Raw genomic sequence first — 7,722 nt, forward strand, 5'->3', positions numbered from 1 at the left:
ATTTAGCAATATGCCAAATACATATGCTAATAATAAACCTAATGATTTTTAAACACCTGGCATAGTCTCTGGATTGTAGAAAGTGCTCAAATCACCACCACCATATAATGTTTAATCTATGCCAGGCACTGTCTGTGCATGTTATATCTTTAACCTATTTTATTTTCACAAAGGCAGTATGAGATAGCACATTCTCATTTTACCGATTAGTAAGCTGAGGTCCCTATAGGCTAAATTACTGTCCAAGATCACAGCTAACAGCTAGCAGGTTTCCTCTGTACATTTTAACCCAGGCCGTGTGGCTTCTGAGTCCATATACTGAACCACTATTTTTCTGCTGCTTGTCTAATAAATAAATATGATGTTTTACTGTAGTTATTTTCCTTCCTGTAAGTCTTTCCAACTCTATGACACAGCTATGACCTCTGCTCCCCCTGGTCTTATGTCCCAGGAGAAGCAGCACCTGACTCCTCCCATTGCTGAATCACTGATTCCCATGGAGAAGGGAAGGTAGCAGGAGGAAAGGAAGGTCTGTTTATGAGGAGTTACATTTTTGTTTGGATTCTGACACTCTCTTAGCTTAGCTTGTAAACTTGAATATCTTCTTTGGGCCTTTTATTGAAAACTAAAAACATTGATGAATACCAAGAACGATCCAAATTTGACAGATTTGAATCTGTCAAGCTGGAACATTTCTATACATCCTCCATATCTAGAATTTCACAATAGGTAGTCTATTTACTTACATTCAATGAACATTTACTGAATACCTGCCAAGCACAGAGCATTGTGTTCTTTGCTGTGTATTGAAAAATGAATGAATGAATAGAAGCCATGATCTCAGTCACAAAAAATTTTTATCTAGGATGATAGACATCTGTATAAGTAACCAAGATGGAGAGCCCATTATGAATCACAAAGGGCTGGGTTCAAATACAATTTTTCATTTTCTAACTGTGAATCACCTTAAACAAATTACCTTTCTGAACCTTAATTTGCTCATTTATAACATGGGCTTGATAATAGTTTTATTCTGAGATTTGCATCATTGTTGGTATTCGTAAATGTTATTGAACATTTTCAACAAATGCTTTGAATAAATGTATTATTAGAAAGAAAACAAGAATGTCAGTAGGAAAAATATATAATACAGTGAGAATATTAAAGTGCATATAGAATTATGGACCAAATTAATTTTCTTTGTCCATTTTCAACATAACCTAAGCAAGAGATTGGACTCCAATATCCTCTATAAACTGGTTTAAGTATTTAAAGCTGAGACTCTTGGGCGGTGCCTGTGGCTCAGTGAGGAGGGAGCCGGCCCCATATACTGAGGGTGGCAGGTTCAAACCCAGCCCCAGCCAAACTGCAACAAAAAAATAGCCAGGTGTTGTGGTGGGCACCTGTAGTCCCAGGTACTCAGGAGGCTGAGGCAAGAGAATCATCTAAGCCCAAGAGCTGGAGGTTGCTGTGAAAGCTGTGATGCCATGGCACTCTACTGAGGGTGACAAAGGGAGACTCTGTCTCTAAAAAAAGATAAATAAATAAAAGAAAAATGAAAATCTGAGACTCTAAACATAATTTTCAATTAGGATCTCTTTATCTCTCTCTCCTTCTTTCTTTCTTTTGAACAGCAGACATTTATTTTCTCAGTTCTGGAGGCTACAGGTCCAAGACCTAGGTGCCAGCAGGATTCGTTTTTTTTCTGAGGCTGTTCTCCTTGGCCTGTTGATGGCCCTGTCTCCACATGGTCTTTCCTCTGTGTCTGGGCCTGAGTGTCCCCCTAATCCATCTGTCTGTCTCTCTCTTATAAGGACACCACTCATATTGGATTAGGGCCCACTCTACTGGTCTTATTTTCACTTAATAAACTCTTTAAAGACCTTAACTCCATTATGTTACATTCTGAGTTACTGGGGGTTGAAATATCAATATGTGAATTTTCAGGGAACACAATTCAATCTGTAACAGGAATGATGAAAACGTTTGAAAATTAGTGATCATGCATTAAACTTCTGGAAATATATGAAAAAAAAGAACTTAAAATGAATGGTACACTTGAAGAGTAAATTTTGTGGTATATGAATTATAGCTCAATAAAGCGGTTATGAACAAAAATAAAATCTAAATTGGACACAGCACTTGCCATCAACAAGCTCACAGACCAGACAGGCAAACAAGAATGTGAGTGGGTACTGTCAGCCCCTTGCTGGACACGATACATGGAGTGCGTTTGTCCCATTTTTTTCTTCCTTTTTAATCGATATAAATGTAAGTGTACCACTATGTAAGATACCTTGCATAGTGGTGAAGTCTGGGCTCTTGGGGCACCATCACCCGAAGGGTGTACATCGTACCCATTAAGTAATTTCCCTTTTTTCAAATGCCCATAGCCATATTGATTTGCATTAAGTAATTTCTCATCCTTTACAACCCTCCAGTCCTTCCGCATTTCCAGTGACTGTGTGTCCATGTGTATGCATTATTTAGCTCCCGCTTAGGACCTCTCCTAGCTCACCATCTGCAGAAACGCCCTCACCATATGCTTTGGCAGAAGATGTGTTCATGCCCCTGTGCAGTGTGTGTGATATCTTTTGTGGAGGTGGTCAGGGGTTGTACAGATTGCCTGCTATCTCAAAACACAAATTTCAGTAAAAAGCAGCAACATATATAAGCAAAATAAGGAAATAAAATGTGTTTCTTCATGGTGATCAGTAAGGGGAGAATTTTTTCTTTCCCATACCTGGTATGTCCTTCCATGAAATAGGGGTCATTAGCATCAAATGCCTGAGTCTCTTCTCCCCAGTACCTGTCCCCTCCCAGGGAAGGAGAGACGCTCAGTCTAGGTGGTGAGGTTGAAAAGAGAGTCAGGTCATGCACAGCCTGCACCCTCCCTTTCTCATTTATGCTCTGGCCCTTGGCTCCTGTCTGCATCACAGAGCAGGGTCTGCCTCTGAAGAGGAAGCTGTGGGTTGGTGCAAACCCCCCTCCAGCATGGGGGGAGCCCTCCATACAGGAATGCTGGCTGGCCCGTCTATGTAAGTCATATGCTCCCATAATGTCTTTGTTGGAGACATCTATCTAACTCCTCTATTTTGTATCTTAATTTGTTTAGAATTCAAGTAAGGACAAAAAGGTGTTAATTATTGAGAATCCTGTCAAGTATGTCAAGGATCAAGAAAAGTGTTGACCCTACCCCTGGGGGGCAGGGGACTTGGAATTTTCTGCTCAAATAAATGGGTTTATACAGATTTATCAGCATTCTCTTTTTTCTTCACCCCTCTAATGCTGCCATGTATTTTTCAGGGTCACTGTGAACTACTGGAACTAATTCCCACATACACTTTAAATACTTGAAAGCTGAGTCAATGAGTGGGAAGAATTTAATCTGATAGTCATTTCTTCCACTGCCTGTGAAATATGCTATAAAAAGATGTCAATAAGTACTTTCATAATGCAAACATATAATTTTAATATATCAGTTTAATGCCAAGGGGGATTTACTGTATTACATTACTATGAGATACATGATAGGAATAAAGTGTGCATTAAAATGTGAGAACCATGCTACTTAATCAATTTAGAAATAAAGAAAAAAGTGAATTGGAAAAAAATTACAGTTACAGTGCCCAGGAGTGGCTAAGCTAGTGGCAAATGGTGGATTTGTGAATGTCCTGGTTCAGCCCTGACTCTAGTGTCTTCCCTAAACATCCATCACGCAGTTTAGTTTACACATGAATTCCCATTAATTTCAGGGATTGCACAGTTCAGTTCAATTCAACAAATATTTGACTCAAACTTTCCACAACTTACATTCCATGTTCTGTTTGGGAGAAAGAGCAGTGCACCAGACAAGTATGGGCCATGTGCTAATGGAGAATATTGCAATGACCGCAATTGTATTTGTTAGTTAAATTGTGACTTTTAACAAAGAAATATTTACTAAAAATAAAAGTGCCTTAATTTAAATATACGTATTATGGTTCTTATTGCTATGTTTCTTCTAGCAATGCAAGAAAATGAAAACAATGTGAAAAAACCTGAATGTCCATCAATGGGAAATGGTTTCATATATTTCTGTACTTTCAATTGGTGCATTACTATGAAGTTATTTAATAAAGTGAAATAGGTCTGCAAGAAGGCTTTGGGGAAAATATAATGATATGTCATTAAGAGAAAATGAGATATGTGTATAATTTCTTTTTTGTAAAAAGTACAATAGAAGCAATGGTATTTTTATGTCCACTGTATGTATTTGTTTAGCAAAGGAACAAGAAAGGTACATACCAAATTTGTTATATCAACTGGGAAAACTTTTGAATTTAATTCAGAGAAGTAGTACTTTTCATTAAAAACTGAAACAAATGCTTTACTGGTGAAAAAATATGTAACAATAAGTAGAAAAAACTACAAAAAACAAATAGGGAAATGATGGAGATGAAAATAAGAGCATGTTAGCAATATTTGCCTCAAAGTAATAATAATGATCATTATGAGTGAATTTTTTCTCTCCCTCTGAACAATTTTAAGTACTTTCTGCTTATGTGTGCATTAATGTAACAATTAGCAAAAAATAAAATGTGTAAGGAAGTTTCCTAGAAGAAGCTTTAAAGCTAGTCATGTAGAACAGTTTGGGACAACAAATTCAGTTGCCAGTTTGGCTTATCCCCTCCTGCCTCCTTACATGTGGTCAAAGGAAGGACAGAGAGCCCTAAGACAATCTCCATTTTATACCAAGCGTGAGACAACAGAGAACTTACAATTAAGAATGGCAGGCAGACTCTTCTGTGCACCCGTCATGGAAACGTAGACAAGATGCATGAGGACATGCTTAGGAGCACATGTCTTCCCCATCCCTGTCACTGAAGGGATGGCCTCCTACTGAACATCACATTAGTTGTTGGTAGTGGATTTCTAAATGCAGAATAAAACAGAAGGGGCAAGAAGATTCTCTGGAAAGGGCAGCCCCCAGTTGTGTCATAACCATTCCCCACCCATGGTCAACAGTGAGCCTGTGGCCCATCCATGACCCCATGTAGGTTTTAAATTGGCCAGGCGCTTTCCGGCCCCCCTGCACTGCTGAGATTGCAGGGTCTCTCTGCTTCCCCGCATTTACTGAGAGGAAAATTCACTCCCTTAAAATAAGAATCAAGAGATTGTTCCCAATAAATATTCTACTAAGTGTCATGTCTTTTCTCTGTGCTGTCTTGGGGGCAGAGGTTTTGGAAACCTAGAGTGTGTGCTTAGTCAGGAACGGTAGGAGTTAGTTCACTTCTTCCTAGTTGCTACTTTTGGCCTCCAAAAGGTGACCAGTGCCCTGGAGCTGTTGTCGAGGAATGGATATTATGTCCTGCCACACCCTCTTCCCTGCCTGAGGCAGTTTGAGAAGATGGGCTGCTTCCCATCTCTTGGCCTTCATGGAATTACATTGTAGCTCACACCTTCTCTCATTGTGTCTTTTATATCCCTTAGAGCAGCAGTTCTCAACCTGTGGGTTGTGACCCACAGGATCTGTATTAAAGACTCAAAGCATTAGGAAGGTTGAGAGGATTAAACAAGATTGGGCTTCCATATCTGTTAAAGCAGGACAAAGATAGGTATGTATTACCGAAAATAGTGGTTTAGTCATGTTTCAGAAAAAGTGTTCAGTGAACCGAGGATCACCCAGGTGGGTCAGGATGGGTGGGAGTGGTTGAGGGGTTATTGCTGTGGTGGACACTGGGCTGGTTGAAGGAGGATCTGAAAAAAAGGGTGGGTGGTGCTAAGGAACCTGTTATGTAGGGCATGCTCATGTGCTGTGGAAGCACACAGGTACTGGGACCTTAATGTTGTGATTTCGTGACTGAAAAGTGAGGAACATAAAGATATCACAGGCTTAATTGATAACTGGGTCCCAAATGTGGCCAGTATTGGGACGGGTAACATGTATGTTATCCTGGAGATAGGAGGTGAGACAAAGAGAACATTGCTTGTGAGGAGATTGCCAATAAGCAAAAGTTTATGTGGGTTGGGAAGAGGGAGTCAAGGGACATATATCATGCTAAGAGAAAAAGAGATTCAGCTTAGAGGAAGCCAAATAGTTAAGTGGATGCAAGTCAGGATTGTCTTTAACACTATTGTGCTAATGTTGTTAAATTGCCAAATGCTGCTTGTTGCAGCTGATTCATTTTGTGTCTACCTGCTCTTTGATCTAACAGTAATTTGTAGCATTTATACCTGTGTTGTGTGCCAGTTCACCAGCCCAGGTCTAGCACTCTCATCCCTCCGCAGTCTAAACTCCATGGCCAGTCAGTAAACTCCATCACCCTTCCGGCAATGTCTGGACCCCACGACAAGCTACCCATATTTTCACTCCCCATTTCCTAATAGCCAAGGGATAGTGAAGAAATCACACAAGGCAGGAGCTGTAATTCATGATGCTGCATTTCATCTAGACTCCCAACAGTCCTGAGTGGTCCTGTCTTTCCCGTTACTCATGCCAGTGTATCCAAATCTTTGCCACTCTTCACAAACTCACCACAAATCTCTACATTAAAACTCTCCTGGTAACCTGGGTATCACTTCCCCCTTCATGGAGAAATTTAAAGCCATAGGGACTATTTCCTCAATTTTTTCCCCCTGGACATCATTTTCAGGCACTGGGCTACTTTCTGTTCTGTTTCTCACAAGACTCAGAAGCAAAGTGCACCTGCACCAAATATGCTCTCATTCTTATTTTCTACTTTCTTCTTAGTTATATTGATCATCGATTCTTTCATCTACAGAATTTTCTCTCCAATATCTGCCTCAACACCAGCTCTTTCCCATTAACTGACACAATATAGTCTCTTTAGACATTCAATAAATCCTTCTCTATCTTGTAACCACTTCTAGCTATGATTGGATTTTTATCTTCCTTTGTCAGCCAGACTTCTTTATAGATATGTCTGGTTATGGGACTCAAAGTTACATTTATTTTTTTTGAAGGTTGTTTTCAGTGTTCAATTTTTATTTTATTTATTTATTTATTTGTTTTATTAAATCATAGCTGTTTACATTAATGTGATCATGGGGCACCATACACTAGTTTCATAGACTGACAAATTTTCATCACACTGGTTAATATAGCCTTCCTGGCATTTTCTTAGTTATTGTGCTAAGACATTTATTATATGCAAATATGATTTTGTCAATCTCTTTATTTTATTTTTTATTTCAAAATAATATGTGGCTACAAATTTTTATATTACATTTTTCTCACTTCCAAGGTAAAGTTCAAGTCATAAAAGAACCCCTCACTGAGGGGCCATGATATCCAATCACATACTGTGCCCATTAGGTGAGATGCCCACATACCCTCCCTCCTATCAATTGTCCTCCCTTCTCCCCGCTTGTTCCCTGCCCCCGTACTAGACTATATTTGTGTTTTATTGTTCATGTGAGCATGTAATGGTTTATGAATTGGTTCCAGTTAGTTTTGCATACATTGGACGTTCATTTTTCCATTATTGCAATACTTTACTAAGAAGAATGTATTTCAATTCCATTACAAGGAGAATTCTTAAAGATCTGAAAGTTGATCTTCCATATGATCTCTCAACTCCATTACTAGGTATCTACCTAAAAGAGCAAAAATCATTTTACTACAAAGACATTTGCACCAGAATGTTTATTGCAGCTCTATTTATAATTGTCTATCTCTTGAAAATCACTCCCCCTCTCTCCATCACCTAACACATAATG

Source organism: Nycticebus coucang, chromosome 13, assembly GCF_027406575.1.
Source record: "Nycticebus coucang isolate mNycCou1 chromosome 13, mNycCou1.pri, whole genome shotgun sequence".
Lineage (NCBI taxonomy): Eukaryota > Metazoa > Chordata > Mammalia > Primates > Lorisidae > Nycticebus > Nycticebus coucang.